Source organism: Bos mutus, chromosome 3 (genome assembly GCF_027580195.1).
Source record: "Bos mutus isolate GX-2022 chromosome 3, NWIPB_WYAK_1.1, whole genome shotgun sequence".
NCBI lineage: Eukaryota > Metazoa > Chordata > Mammalia > Artiodactyla > Bovidae > Bos > Bos mutus.
Genome location: NC_091619.1, coordinates 46674432 through 46691144, shown reverse-complemented (window position 1 = coordinate 46691144; position 16713 = coordinate 46674432). Strand labels below are relative to the sequence as shown.

The 16713-nt window shown below is 40.0% G+C and overlaps 1 long non-coding RNA gene across 1 annotated transcript; it reads left to right on the top strand.

Annotated features, from left to right (window-relative positions):
* Window positions 1–389: 389 nt before the first annotated feature.
* On the top strand, window positions 390–6435 carry LOC138985942 (uncharacterized). Its single transcript, XR_011462869.1, has 3 exons — window positions 390–484; window positions 1238–1389; window positions 6327–6435. It is a non-coding gene; the product is annotated as an uncharacterized lncRNA (long non-coding RNA).
* The last annotated feature ends 10278 nt before the right edge of the window (window positions 6436–16713 follow it).

Genomic DNA, 16713 nt, shown 5'->3' with positions numbered 1-16713 from the left:
TATCTTAACCATGGGAAATATTCCCTTTTAAAACTTGGTCACATTTTCCAATCTTTATTCAACAATTTGCTTTTTCATGTGGTCAGGTATGTTTTAGACTCAGCTTAATTTCTTTCAGTCCTAGATATGTGGGCCTATGCTAATTTTCATAACCACCTGAATGGTTTTGGATCTTTTACTAGCATTTCATCAGATGCTTTCAAGGATATGCCAGAAAATTCTGTGCTCCTCTACCTTGTGTTTGTAAGCCACACTCAATTCTCCATTCCAGACACATTCAGTCATTGGACTCCGAGGAATTTGAAGAGCTCATCAAGGCACTTCATTTTGTTAAATGTTCCCAGTGAGCCTTCATGTACTATGTGGAATTTCATTAATTTGGAACTAAATGTCATTGCATTCAGACAGGGCCAGTCCAGAGGACAGTCAGAGGAATTCAAAGGGAAAAAGAAGCTAGAACACCCAAATACAGAGGAACATGGAGGTACTGAACCAATATTGTTCATTTACAAGAGAGGATAGGCTTAAAGAGATATTTAAACCATTTTAAACCTCTTTGTATGAAAAAGCCAATAGATGAATTTATTGGATTTGGGGAAGAAATATGGTTCCTGGATCATGACTGCATAGTGACAAGGTGGTAAGCAGATAAGCAAGGGAGCAAAAGAATGTTCTTGGTACTGTCCATCTAGGTCTGTTGTGTAGTGAGCTCCCATTAACTTCTGTTGAGTCAGTTGCTGTGAAAGGAGATTTTTCAGGACACCAGATCAGAATACCATAAACATGACTATCTCAGGAGAATGTTAACTCTGGATGTACTTGTGCAAATGAGAAGTGGGAGGTCAACAGGTAAATGTTTGCTCTGTCTGGATTCGGTGTGTCCACCCACGAACGTGCTTTATAGCAGAAAGGAGGCTGCTATAAATGGGAGCCTGGGGAGTCAATTAGGCTTTTGTTTGATCCTTGAAACATTTTTGTTTGTTCTGTACCCAATGATACCACTATTGGGGAACAGTGGCATGGGATACTCTTGCACAAGTAACTTGACTTGGATTTTTCACCTGGAAAGCAATGGGGTTGTAACAAGTTGAAATCTTGGAGCTATAATCTTGGAATTTCTCTTTTCTTTCCCTTTCTCTGTTGCTTGCAACCCACCTCCACTAACTGGATTTTGTGTATGTTGGTGTATACAGAGTTTATGATTTTTAAAAATTATTTATTTATTTGGTTGTGATAGATCTCAGGGCTTCCCAGTGGCGATAGTGGTAAAGAATCTGCCTGCCAACGCAGGAGAGGTGAGAGATGTGGACTCTATCTCTGGGTCCGGAAGATCCCCTGGAGGAGAGCATGGCAAGCCACTCCATATTCTTGCCTGGAGAATTGTGGCAGGTGAGTTCATTGCAGCACATGGGATCTGGAATGTGCGGACTTAGCTAACCCTTGGCATGTGAGATCTTATTTCCTCCATCAGGGGTCAAACCCATGTCTCCTGCATTGGAAGGTGGATTCTTAACCACTGGACCACCAGGGAAGTCCCCAGTTTCTGCCTTTAAAATTATCTGCAAATGGGTGGAGTAGAAAAGAAAATGAGAGATCAATTAGGGTGCAGTGGTGAAGTATAAAGAGGCAACTGAAGAAAGACTGATTCTCTGCTTCCTTATTTTAAGAAGTTTGATAAAGTGAAGAATGGATTCCTCAGCAGGAGAAACAGAGCAGTGGTTTCTTTTCTGCCTCTGAGATCGTCTAGGATGTTTCTGGAAAGGCCTGTGTGAATCTTATCTTTGGTAGCCCATGAGTGGGAGGGTGTCCCCCTCCTGGCTCCTGTTTCTCCCTGTACTCACACACGTGACAGAGGGGTTGCTCACTACTCTCTTCTAGGAGTCCTGGGACAGGATTTTTAAGATGGGATGAGACCTTTTGAGAAAAATGTCAATAGGCTGCCATAACCCTTCAGCAAACATTTACCTCCATTTATTTATTCCTCTGGTTGAACAAAGATTTGCTTTTCCTTGTATTAGGAATTGGGTCTTCCCCAGTGGCTCAGACGGTAAAGAATCTGCCCGCAATGTGGGACACCCTGGTTCAATCCCTGGGTCAGGAAGATCCCCTGGAAAAGTAAATGGCTACCCACTCTAATATTCTGGAGTATTCTTGTCCATGTAACTTGCATGGACAGAAGTTACAGTCCATGGGGTCTCACCCTTTTGGTCCAGAGTTAGTATGATGGAGAGGAAGGCTTATTAGATTTATTGGCTTGAATTCTCATTTTTTAAAAAGCAAACTGTCCTGTGATTATTTCATGTATCTGTGAGTTTGGGGTCATTATTTCCAGTGAGCACTGGAATGTGTATGGAAAAATCAGTGTAACATCCAAAAAGTAATTCATTAAAAAGTATGACTAGTACCTTACTGTACTTTAGGAACTTCATGGATTTTAATAAGTGGATTTAGAAAAATTAGATTAAAAATGTAAATTAGCTATTACATTGCTAATAGCAACTCTTTGTGACTCCATGGACTGTAGCCCACTAGGTCCATCTGTCCATAGAATTCTCCAGGCAAGAATACTGGAGTGGGTAGCCTTTCCCTTCTTCAGGGGATCATCCTGACCTAGGGATTGAACCCAGATCTCCTGCATTGCAGGCAGATTCTTTACCATCTGAGCCACAGGGAAGCCCAAATTAGCTATATCCTCTAGTAAATTAGGAAACGCACTCCTCTGATAATAATACTGTTTATTTGGGACTAAAATAACCCCTAGTATATCAGGTCATGATCCATCCAGTCACAGTTGAATACCATTTGGGGATACTTAGAACTCTACCAAAGAATTCAAAGCTACAACTGGGGATCCAAATAAAAATGCACAGGTGATCTCAGTAAAAGAAGTCTTGGCATGCAGAAGGTGCTCAGTAAATATTTACTGATAGAATAAAACTGAAGACACTGCTAAAGGCATGTGGGGGATAAGTTTTGTGATGCCAACTCTGTACAGCACCGCAAAAGTAAAAACTATTCATGTAGTAAACCACAGCATACAGGACATTTGGACTTGAGGTATGTATCATGCATTAGCTCAGCCTCTGCTACCAACATGTGTCTGTAGACAAGTTATTTCACCTCTGAGGGCCTCATTTTCCTCTCTGTAAAAAGGAAGAGGTTGTCCATGGTTTGTAGTGTGGCTTTCTTTTTCAAACTGCCTCTTCCGGAGAATTCTAATATACATGTAGGTAGAAGTGGAACTGGAGAAGGAAATGGCAACCCACTCCAATGTTCTTGCCTGGAGAATCCCATGGACAGAGAAGCCTGGTAGGCTGCAGTCCATGGGGTCACACAGAGTCGGACACGACTAAAGCGACTTAGCAGTAGCAGCAGCAGAAGTGGAACTTCTTGGGTTGGATCAGGGAAGGAAGCCTGGAGCCCTGCCTGCTGTGCCGCCTCCAGGACGCCCACTACACACAATTTGAAAGCAAGTGGACCTAATAACCTGTGAGGTCTTCTCCAGCTGGGACATTTGCTGGCAATATTAATAATCAATGTTACAAGGAGAGTGTAGAGGCCAGGGGAGGGTATTGGAGGACAAATTTTGAGAAGTACTTCTTCAGCCTGTCATCATCTCTCTTCAACCTATTCTGGCTCCAGAGTCTCTAGTTCACTTGGTGACCTCAGTCCGCGTCTCCTACACCTGAACCCTGGGAGTGATGCTGGCTGCCTTCTCATTGCTCAGAGCCAGTACATCATTCACTGCCCTTCGTTGGGGCCTCTAACTGTTTCTGACACTTTCCTCTCCAACCCCATTTCCACCTCCAGGATTCAGGGAAAGCTATGGTTTTTTCCAAAGTAGTGTATGGGTGTGAGAGTTGGACTATAAAGAAGGCTGAGTGACTGAACTGAACTGATCCTCTTTCTCGTGAGTAATTACAACAAATCCCTGACCAGTTTCATTCATCTCCCAGCTACACCACTCCTTAAGTCTTTTCGTTGTTCCCTGTGGCCTATAGGACTGTTCCAACCTCCTTAGGACAGACAGTCTCTCCATGGCTGCCTTTATCCTCCTCTGCAACCTCTACACTGTCATTCACCATCTTGCACTTTATGCTCTGGCAATACCAAGCTGTCCAAGTGCTTTGGATATACTATGGAGTTTTACACTTTCACCCCTTGGATCAGAGTGATTCTCCTCCATAATTGGCCTCTCACCCTCTTTTCTGTAGTTAATTTGTAATATTTCTGTAAGACTTCATGCAAAGGCCATTCCTATATGAAACCAGCCAAGTGCCCCACTGCATCTTTTAGGACTCTGCATGTTATGCAGATGATACCACATTAATGGCAGAAAACTAAGAGGAACAAAAGAGCCTCTTGATGAAGGTAAAGGAGGAGAGTGAAAAAGCTGGCTTAAAGCTCAACATTCAAAAAAGTAAGATCATGGCATCTGGTTCCATCACTTCATGGCAAATTGATGGGGAAAAAGTGGAAACAGTCACAGATTTCATTTTCTTGGGTGCTGAAATCATTGCAGACATTGACTGCAGCCACAAAATTAAAAGATGCTTGTTCCTTGGAAGAAAAGCTATGACAAACCTAGAAAGCAGAGACATCACTTTGCCAACAAAGGTCTGTATAGTCAAAGCTATCGTTTTTCCAGTAGTCATATTTGGATGTGACAGTTGGACCGTAAAGAAAACTGAGCACCGAAGAATTGATGCTTCGAACTGTGTGTTGGAGAAGACTCTTGAGAGTCCCTTGGACTGTAAGGAGATCAAACCAGTTAATCCTAAAGGAAATCAACCCTGAATATTTGTTAGAATGATTGATGCTGAAGCTCCAATACTTTGGCCACCTGATGCAAAGAACTGATTCATTGGAAAAGACCCGGATGATGGGAAAGATTGAAGGCAGGAGGAGAAGGGGATGACAGAGGATGAGATGGTTAGATGGCATCACCAGCTCGATGCACATGAATTTGAGCAAGATCTGGGAGTTGGTGATGGACAGGGAAGCCTGGTGTGCTGCAGTCCACGGGGTTGCAAAGAGTCAGACATGACTGAGTGACTGAACTGTACTGAGCTGAAATGACTTATCTTGGGGTAATCTCTAATCTCAACACTTTAGCTCCCTGGATCAGTTTTACCTGAGATCAGTCAAGAGCTCCAAGTGAAGCTCATGGACAAGTGAAGGGCTAATGTGAAGTACAGTATTTTCAATATTTAAAAATCAATTTTTCGTATAAATTAATATTTATTCTATTCCCATATTTATCATAGAGCTATTTTAAGCTTTAAAAATACTATTTTTTTCCTGTTAATAAACTGCATTGTTTAGGAAGAGAAAATCTAAATATACAGGTGAAAGATGTTGAATAAATTTATGCAAGTAAACCTTTGGGTCTTTTGGGGTAAGTTTCAGTTGTTCATTTGTCCTAACATGAGCCTCAGGGGGGTGAATGCTTACCAGGTCTCCCAGCCTTGGCGTGCTTGAGAATCTCAGCCACGCAAATAAACTTCTTCAGGATGTAGTTTTCCCTCGGCTTGCCATGAGGTGGCCATGAGGGCCACCTGGAACTGACATGGCGCCTTTGTATGAATTAGGAAAAAGCAATCTCTTTGCTGTGATGCAGCCCCAAAGGTACAGGGCTTTAGCAACTGAGCCATGCCTTTATGCTGAGAAAAAGGTGACTTTGCTCTAGGCAGATGGCTCTACAGGAAGGGTAGCTGGATTTCAGCCTCTCTACCAGGTACCTTCATGAAGCATGGATTTATCCTGCCTGTGCAATCCTCTTGGGCCCTAAATGATGGTCTGGGCTGCCAACTAAGCAGGGAAAGGAATATCGTGGTCTCTCTGGAGAGCATTTCTTGGGCTCTTTTGTAAATCCAGCTTGTGTTTTGATGGGGCCAGTCTTGGGTGCTTCCTAAGCTCTGACCCAGAGAACTCCTTCATTTGAATAGAATTGTCACTTTGTGTAGCTTATTTTGCTAAGTGTGTAGCTTATTTTGTTAATCTGTCACAACAGGAGCCAAACAAAATGGTGATCACCGGCTAGCATGTGTGGAGCCTCTTCATTTCTTGCACTCTGCAGTAAGCATTATTCACAAGCAGTTAATTATTGGTCTTCATGCATTAAATGAATGTGACATTGGAGACAGATGTTTATTGTTTGTGACATATATATTTTTTTCAAAATTCCATCTACTGAAATTGGCTGAAATTACCATCACAAAACACAGCATTTGTACATTCGGGGTCTTTTCTGATCTCTGACCTGTGGTAAGAGCATGCAGATGTGGCAATATACACATGGATATACTTTTTTTTTTTATTGACAGGATGGATGGAGTTTCTCTAACTGTGCTCAGGCTGAAACGACTGCTGAACTCCACCAGGGGCTGCTGTTGAACTTCTTAAAAAAACCCATGTTTTGGAGGAGAAGGGGGATGGTGTTGGATGGGGAGGGAGGGATGGGAATGGGGGAAGAGGAATAGGAAAAAAAATCTTGGAAGAAAACCTGACATTTCTGTCTGAGGTGGAGCATGCTTTGTGATGCCACACATGGAATGTTTCGGAAGTGTCAGTAATAAATACTTCTCTCAGAAATCTTTATATTCTAAATCTCTGCATATCATACCCCAAGGAGAGTCGTACAAAGACATAGCTGTCAGGGTCTAATTTTGGATCTGAAAACTATGGCGGTTGTCAGGCCTCTTTTCCCATGTGTGATATTTATCTTCTCTCACAAACAAACTGAGTGCAGGCTTTTTAATTAATTTCCAGTGTCTCCCGTGATAATTTCCCCCCTAATATATTAATACGATGATTTAAACCTTCATTCAGAGGCAGACTTTCAGATGAAAATCACTAAAGGCTTAGATGGTGTTTAGTATTATCAATAAGCTACATGTTCATTGGTTTATAAGGAATCAATAAAGTTGCCCTTTCTTCCATTTTTATTTTTAGAGGCATCAGTGGGATTTTATCTCTTTTAAGTATATTAAGGAAATCATGAGTGAGTTGATTTTGTAATTTTTCTTCTTATGATTGGAGGCAGTACTTAGTCTGTTTCTCTTATTGCTTCTGGAAGACTTACTTTTAGAGAACTTCTCAATTTGATGATGAGGGAGTGAATTTTCTTCTTTACAGTATTCTCTTCAGAGAAACTTAATTTCTTTTTTATACAAAGGAACCAGAAATAGACCATTGAAGGGGTATATCCCTGAAATACACAAATCAGATGGGGATAGCAAGTGAATTCATCTATTCGTTTCTTGTCCAATATCCCTCTTAATAGAAAATGTAGAATAAAAAGCATCACATCATAAAAATCCTAAGGACAGTAGTAAGTTGAAGTTATAATGCATGTTTCTTAAACAGCATATTTTTTAGACAAATAGGAGTAAAATTTGCTTCTTTAATAACAAGAAGTCATGTGGGGCAGAATTTTATTTATTTTTGGTAATGCTTATATCTTTATTTAATATTATTATACTCTTAGATTAAAGGTTGCCTCAAATTTCATAAAGTTTTTTTTCTCAATTCACCTTTAAGGTATTTGATTACTGGGGTGATAGGTCAGTCCTTGAAGAAATATTTGTCTTTCTCTGGAAAGGACATTTGAACACCATTGGAAAAATCATGGCAATAAAAGGGAAATTCCTAGAGTCTTATATGAGGTTTTAATTATTGGCAATCAAAATATTAATTCTTGGAAGTGTGTGAAACTCCTTGTTTTTATAGGACTGGAGATTACCTTTGTGACTTTTTTTTTTTTAAATATGAGGATTTGTTTCTTGCCTTCTCTTTCCAAATCCCACCACTCATCATACACATGCTTTCCCCAGACCTATTAGAAACGTTTAATACCCAAATATCTATCTCATGAGAATGAAATTTTTAAGGTGAGATCTCTCTGTTAATAATTTGTATTTTTTTCCTGCCTTGCAAGTTGCATGTAAGCACCACAGAAATCAACCTTTAAACACAGATTGATTCTGACAGCTTTTATTTTATGTGATTTCCAAGAATTGGTTTAGAAATGCTTCTTAATTGAAATAGTTCTCCTTTTTGGCTTTTATTTTATTGTCCTTTACTTCTTGACATCTTGTACATTAAATCAGAGGCTGTTTTAGAGACATGAAATGACAGCTTTTTCAGAGCCCGATTCTGGATCCTGATAGATCTGCACTTCTCAAAGCAGACAGGCTGCTCGCCACAGCCTCCGAGAAGCTTCCTGCATGATGGGCACGTCACCTGGAAAAACAAGCATAAACTGCAGGTTAATCACCAAGGACTGACTTGTGTCAATTCCCCATTGCCCTGCTCCCCATCCAAGAGAAAGAATGCCAAGAACTCTTTTTTCTCTGCTATTTAATAACAGAATCTGGGCTCAAGTTTAGTTTGAAATTATATTTCCTCTCGGCCAGGTTGGAAAGGCTACTCATGTAATTTAGTAGTGTGTTGTAAAGAAAAATCAAAGCGTCCTCATGGACTGTTTTTCCCCATTGTATCTTCCTGTGATGAGAGAACACATAAAGTGAATGAGATGTGACACAGGCATGCACGGAGAACACATTTATTACACTGAAATTCTGAGGAAAACGGTATCTGTGTTACTGTGATGTTTTGGAGTTAGAAAAGGTTTATTGGGGAAAAAATATGTATTTATATCAGAGTCAGGAGGAATAAAAATGAGACAGGATGCAAAAATATGATAACACAGTGAAGAATGGTGCAACCGACCAGACCAGTTCTTGTTCGAGGTAGAATGCAAACATTTGATAATGGGAATGCTAACAAGATGAGTACTCTAGATTTGTTTTTCAGTTCTACCTAACTCTTTGTAACTTTACAATGTAAGAGTCAGAAATTGGAGCCAATTACCATAATATGTGGTGGTTTGGTGGGAGCATGTTCTACATCAGACAGTTAAAAGGTTTTATTGCTATTAGGAGCATGTTAATGCCCTTGATAATGTCTCTACTTGCATTGTAATGTCTCTTGTCGAAGTATGGAATTCTTTTATCTTCTTATTACATTATGCAAAAACTTGAATTGAAAAGATATTTGCAGGAACATTTAAAGTAGTGCATCAATCAGCTTCAAAGAAGAGAAAATGTTCTCGGAATAGCTTATAAAAGGATAACTGTCAGTTTTATTTTGGATGAACAAAGGCGGCAACGTAAAAAGCACTTTATTGTAAAAGCATACTGTGCAATTCAGTAAATATGCCAGATAAATATAAGAGAGAAGAAAGTTCGTAATTATCTGATGACTTAAATGTAATTTAAGTAATACTTTAAAAATGCATCTAGCAGTGCAGTACTCTTTTTCTACAGGTTCCAAGTTCTAGCCTTAGAGGCCCCATTAGGTGATAATTTAACTCTCCCTGATAGCGTAAGAATTTGAATGGATTAGTCATGGTCCTGTTTATAATTTATCTTGGGAAGATACAGGAAGGAGCACGAGTGGAAAGCATTAGAAAAAATTTTAATAACAACTTAATGGTGCAAGCTCTTCAAAATGATTTGTTCTTATCTGCACAGTGTTCAGTTGTTTCTCATATAGTCTTTGCTGCTATAAGACAATTTTGAATTTGAATGTAAAAGTATTGTGACCTGAAATAGCATTTCCAAGCGTTTTACGTTTGGTAGGAAAATCCGTTAGCAGAGTAACTTCTGGAGTTTCTAAATTAGGGGTGCTTTGTTACTTTTTATATAAGGATGCTTACACCTTTTTTGATTATTAGAAATACTTTTATTATTTTAGTTAGATGGATTTTAACTGTAAAGGCTAAACTAAAAACTTTGTTTTCAAATGCGTTTCTCAGTTAATAAATTTTAACCTGATAAATGCTGCAGAGATGACTCTTTTAGATAAGCTTTGAGAATCTGCAGAGAGAACTGTCTAAAGAAAAACAGTCAGATCCAGCATATAGAAAACATAAATTTTTGGAGTAGGAAAAAAGCTATTTACGGAACTCAAGTTTTCTATGATTTGTTTCTGTACATACTTACATGAAAATTCCAATCAGTCAAAATCTGTCTTTTGTTTTGTAACCTGACAAAAGGATGCTAATTCCTGATTAAATATAGTAATATAAATTTTCTCCCAGACTCAGGCCTTTTTGAGATTCAGAAAACTTCATTTGAAGTCAGGCTAATTCACTCCCCACACTGTTGCAGCTTATAAAACTATATTAATGCTTGTAACATTTCTAAGAAATAATCTTCATTTATTTAAAAACTGTAAATATGGCACCTTGTAATAAGAAATCAGTTCATAACTTTATTTGTAACGTCATTTTGCTAGCGACTGATTTTTCATCGCTGTTGTGCATGACGCCTAATTAATTAAAATAATTTTCTCCTCCTTTCAGTGGGTTTCATCCAGACTCTGTGGAAAACAGTACTCAGTCTGCTGCTGTTCTCTTATATGCCCCATTTTCTCATCCCTCCATTCTCTTGGCCTATTTGGGAACACTCTCATTTTGAAAGTACACAGAAAATTATTTCATAAGAGAAATTTAATAACAACAGAACTTCTGAGATTTCGAAAGCATAGAATTCTTAAGTTATTGAACTGTGGGAAAAGCTGTAATTTATAACCAGCAAGTTAGTATGTTGTACACATCTGTGTACTGTTTCAGAAAATAAAGGTTGTTACCATAGCAACTGCCACATAATATGGAACATACGTTATTTGTGAGATGCCAGACTTCGTGTTAAAAAAAACCCCAACTCCCTCCTCATGGCTGCTCTCTGATGTTTCAGGGATTTCTTTCTTTCTTTCTTTCTTTTTTTTTTTAAACTATTATAAGGGATTTTCTTCTTTCATGTCCTATTATTTTAAATATTTTTGTTATTTTCAGTTTCCCATATGTTTAGAGTTTGTCTGCTAAATTGATAACTTTGCATAGTACTGCTATGATTTGGTGACCACAGCTGAGATATTTTCTCATCTAGCTTATTTTAATTTTAAAGAAATTCTAGCTACTTTTTAGGTATATCAACAGGTACATAGTAAAGACACATGTAGCTACTGTGAACACAACAGGTAATGTAACATTTTGTTTGAGATGGCCCATTTAGGGTTTTATAATTTTGTATTGTAAAACCATCACGGTATTTAACCCCTCTTAAAAAAATTAAAATGTCACAAAATGTGAACCTATTTATGGTTGTCATATTTAATTTCACTTGAAATAATTGTTTAGACAGTATCAATCATTTTATGATGAGAAAATTTAACTCCTTTATGAAAGGAAAATTTCCAGACTTTCTTCATAAGTGGTAGTGTCAAAGAATAAAGAAAGTTGCAAAAAAATCTGAAATCTCAACTATAGGCAGAATAATGACTCAAAAAAAGGTAACAACAAAAAATAAGGCTGGATCAGGGATCAGAATGTCCAACTAGTTTGAAATAAATGTCTGAAAACAGTGTGATACTTTCAAACAATTCAGAGCTTTTTTATAAGCAGAAGCATCTGACATGATTGAATTTCTTGTGCATAGTGACTTTTTAGTCTAGATTTAATATATAATTGTAATCGTTGACACATCTCATCAGGTTAGAGGCTTCCTGGGGCACAGTATCTGAGTTTCCCTTTGCAATGGACAGGATGTGAAGTACTAGCTCTCCTTAGATACAACGATCTCCGTATCTTCAGAATGATCATTGTCATAAAAATGTACTGCATCAATCCTAGAAATGAAACACTTCTGGTAAAAAATGGCAGAATGAAAAATACCTTTACTTTCTTCAAAAAAACCTCAAACCTTAATAGTTAAATCAATATACATTTATTAAACATCCACCATGTGCCAGACACAGTTTTGGGAATATAAAGATGAATAACTACGTCCCTGTCTCTGGGGAAAGCACCAGTCTGGTCAGAGAGAGAAGGGCGCTGCTCACACAATGAGGTACATGCTGTGACCTAGTTTTCCATGGGCCTCCCCTGTCAACAACACCAACAACAGCAACAATAACAGCCAACATTGATTGAACACATTTTTTGACAGATACCTCGGGTGCATTTTGTAATTTAATCCACACAATAGTGCTCTGAGGGTTTTACTCACAAGGAAGTGAGGCTGAAAGAGTTTGAGTAACTTGCCTAAGGTTATACAGCTGAGTTGGGATCCTCAGATTTGTTATACCTGAGATAATACATCTTGACTGCATGTCCCCATCTGCACGGCTGCCATTCTCAGCCATGATAACTTGCTCCCTCCCTGGGCTCTGTGGTGTCTGTCCAGCTTGTTTCCCTGCTGCCATGTTGTCTCTACAGTCCGTCTCCACACAGCTCCCAGAGTGGAGAATATCAATCAGCTCATGTGTCTCCCTTGCTTGGACCTTTCCAACGGTTTTTCATTAGGCTTAGAATGTAACCCAAGTTCTTTGCCATGGTTTATGGCATCCTGCAGTTTGCTGTCCCTCTGCTGCTGCTGCTGCTAAGTTGCTTCAGTCGTGTCCGACTCTGTGCGACCCCATAGATGGCAGCCCACCAGGCTCCCCCGTCCCTGGGATTCTCCAGGCAAGAACACTGGAGTGGGTTGCCATTTCCTTCTCCAATGCATGAAAATGAAAAGTGAAAGTGAAGTCGCTCAGTTGTGTCCGACTCTTCGCGACCCCATGGACTGCAGCCCACCAGGCTCCTCCGCCCATGGGATTTTCCAGGCAAAAGTACTGGAGTGGGGTGCCATCGCCTTCTCCATTGCTGTCCCTCAGTACCCCCTAAATTTCTGTTCCCACTGCTCTCACTCAAGCTCATTTGCTAGGCTTTAGACCAGTGATCAGCACATTTTTTTCTATAAAGGACCAGAGGGTAAATATTTAAGGTTTTTCAAGGTTTGTGTTGCTACTCAACTCTGCTGTGACAGCACAAAAACAGCTATAGGTAATAGATGAACAAATGTTCCAATAAAGCTTCATTTATATACACAGGGAATAGGCTGGATTTGGCCCACAGACCAGTTTGCTGACCTCTGTTGTGGACTTTGTTCTTCCTTTTGTTCCTCCAGTATGTCAAGTCTCCAAAACTTAGGGTCCCACTGTCTGTCTCCAGAACCCCTGAGCTGCCATTCTGGCCATCTGTCCTCACTGTGAATGAGAGACTTTAATTGACTGCTGTATTTAAGGAGGTCCTTCTATCCCACCTGAACACCAGATCACCAGCTTTACTGCCTTCACAGCTCTCAAACAGAAAAGATTTCATTAACTTGATTTCTTACTTTATTATCTGTGTCCCTGCTATAAGGTAGGCTCTGTGTGAGGAGAAATTTTTTGCCTTGCTCACTGTGGTATTTCCACGAACTATAACGGAGCCAGAGGCACAGAACAGAAGCTCTGTAAATATCTTTGGACTTCCCAGGTGGCACCAGTGGTAAAGAACCTGTCTGCCAATGCAGGAGATGTAAGAGACATGTGTTTGATCCCTGGGTCAGGAAGATCCCCTGGAGGAGGACATGGGAACCCACTCCAGTATTCTTGCCTGAAGAATCCCATGGACAAAGGAGCCTGGCAGGCACATAGGGTTGTATAGAGTTGGACGTGACTAAAGTGACTTAGCACACACACTCAAATATCTTCATTTGAATAGAGCACAGGCCTATCTGAAACCAAGGCATGTGTTTTTCATGATGTCTCAATATTTTCCTTCTGAAAAAAAGTGGTCCCACCAATGACAATTTGAGGGATTCATCACATTGGACTCCTAGAGGGCCTCCGTACCCTGGCGAATCAAGGCCCCCACGTATTCCTGGTTGACCTCAGGGAATGTGTTCCACGGGGATGTGAGTTGGGCTGATGTCTCAGACTGTGGCGTCCAATGAGTATTGCCCCCTCGTTTGTTATCAGGCTGCCCTAGTGGCTCAGATGGTAAAGAATCTGCCTGTAATGTAGGAGACTCGGGTTTGATCCCTGAGTCAGGGAAGATGCCCTGGAGAAGAGAAAGGCTACCCACTCCAGTATTCTTGCCTGGAGAATTCCAGGCAAGAGGAACTTGCCAGGCTACAGTCCGTGGGGTTGCAAAGAGTCAGTATGACTGAGCAACTAAACAATAACAACAGCAAATGTTGTCATCACTACCTTTGCTGACACTGTTACCATGTACACTGGGTGTCCTCACTTCATCCAGGCTCCTCTGTCACTTCTACTGCGTTGCTCTGCACCCTCTGGATGCTTTGGATATCTTGTACCACCACCTGTGGGTAACCATGGAGACCGCACAGTGACAGCCATTGCTCGTGCTGGGTCCTGCTGCTGTCTCTGTGGCGGATGGCTCTCTCTGAGGGCTGCTGCCTCTGGAAGCACCTAAGCTTCTGCTGGGGCTATGATGACTGCTATTCCCACTAGACGCCGTTACTTTAGAGAGCCACACTGCCTCTGTTCTATGGTGGTCCTCTGTTTTCTCTCAGCTCAGGGATTCGGAATTAGTGCTGTATGTGCCCCAAGGCCTTGCAGCATTTTAATTTTTTACTTAATTGCCATCTCTCTTCCTAAGTATAGCAGCTGATGCTTGTTATTTGATGGGTATGTTATATGACGCTTGTGTGATGGGTCCTGCTGGAAAGCTTTATATATGCTAATATGTATAAGCCTCATGATAGTCTCATGAAGCAGGAACACAGTTATTATCATCTCCACTGAGCCTGGAGAGGTTAACTGACTTGCTCAAGGCAACTCACAAGTGACAGGACTGATATTTGAATCGAGGCATGAGCTTCAGAATTAATGCTCTTAAACCATCAGTCTGTAAAGATCTGACCATGCGTTCATGGAGTTAGACTGGGGACAGATACAGGAGACCAATCCCACATGGTACTCTAAATCTCCCCTCCCCTGCCACTGTGGGACTAGTTACCTAGTCAGCTACTCCTTCAGCGCCCTGTGTGCAGGGATCCCAGGATGCACACTGTTGGTTTTTTAGGTCTGTGCAGGTGTGGCTGACCTTAGTCTCAGGGAAAAGCTGCTTTCCCCACACTCTTTTTTAAATAAGATGTTAAAGTAGATGCTCAGATAGTGTCTGTAACACAAAGGAAGAGTCATGAATTCTTCAGGTAAGGAGATGAAATTTGAACTGGATTCTGAAAGATGAATATGATTTGCCATTCAGAGGTTTTGGATAAAAGAATATACCTAAGCCAAAGGGCCAGTACAGATGGGCCTATAAGACAGGGTACAGGTTAAGTTGCAGTGAGAGGAAAGGCGGGAAAGGAGAATGGGTTGGATCCTGAAGGGCCTTGGCACATGTTAAGGAATTTTGTAGGCAAGGGTGGGGGGGTAGAAGGGTGGAGGGAACTAGCAACAGCTCTAACATGTTAATCTAGACAGAAAAGAGCTGTCAAGTGGAGATTTTCAACCTGTGGTTCAAAGTCTACTTGATGTCTGCTTAGCCTCTGGGTATTTTGTGGACTAACTTCTTATAATATTGATAGGGACAGGACTCTGTCTTCATGGTTCTAATGTGAAATAAATAGTTAAAATGCCCTATATTAAAATAAGTTTCATTTTCATCATTCTTTTTTTAAAGTTGAAGTATAGTTGATTTACAATATTGGTTTCAAGTATATAACATAATGATTCAGGATTTTTACAGATTATACTTCATTAGATGTTATTACAAGATAATGGCTATAATTCCCTGCATTACACAATATATTTTGTTGCTTATCTAGTTTATACCCAGTAGCTTGTATTTCTTAATCCCATATGCCTGACTTGCTTCTCCTCCTTTCAGTTGTCACGTTTGTTTTCTACACCTGTTTCTGTTTGGTACATACATTCATTTGTATTATTTTTTAGATTCTACATCTATGTGATATCTTACAGTATTTGTCTTTCTTTGTCTGACTTAGTTCACAAACAGCATAATATTCTCTAGGCCCATCAAATTGCTGCAAATGGCAGGAGGTCATTCCTTTTTAAGACTTAGTAGTATTCTATTACGCACACACACACACATCTCACATCTTTATCCATTTGTCTGTTGAAGGACACTTGGATTGCTTTCGTATCTTGGAGATTGTAAATAGCGCTGCTATAATCACTGAGGTGCTTGTACCTTTTCAAATTAGCGGAGAATTTTGGAATATATCCCCAGGAGTGGGATTGCTAGGTCATATGGTCAGTCAGTCAGTCAATTTAGTCGCTCAGTCATGTCCGACTCCTTGTGATCCCATGGACTGCAGTAGTTTTAGTTTTTTGGGAACCCTCCATACTGTTTTCCATGGTGGCGGCACCAACAGTGCATTCCCACCAACACTGATGGGGGATTCGCTTTTCTCTACTTCCTCTCTACCATTTGTTACGTGTAGATTTTTTGATGACAGCCATTCTGACAGGTGTGAGATGGTTTTCATTTCATTGCTGTTTTTGATTTATATCTCTTTACTGATTAGTGATATTGAAAATCTTTTCATTTGCCTGCTGTTGGCCTTCTGTATGTCTTGTTAGGAAAAAATGTTTATTCAGATCTTCTGCCCATTTTTTGATTGGGTTGTTTTTTTTAGGGTTTTTTGCCTTTTTAAAAAAATATTGGGTTGTAGGAGCTGTTTATGTATTTTGGACATTAACTCCGTGTCAGTCATAGCATTTACAAATATTTTCTCTCAATCTGTGGGTTATTTTTAGTTTTGCTGGTGGTTCCTTTTGCTGTGCAAAAGCTTTAAAGTTTAATTAAGTCCCATTAGTTTATTTTAGCTTTTATTTATTTTGCCT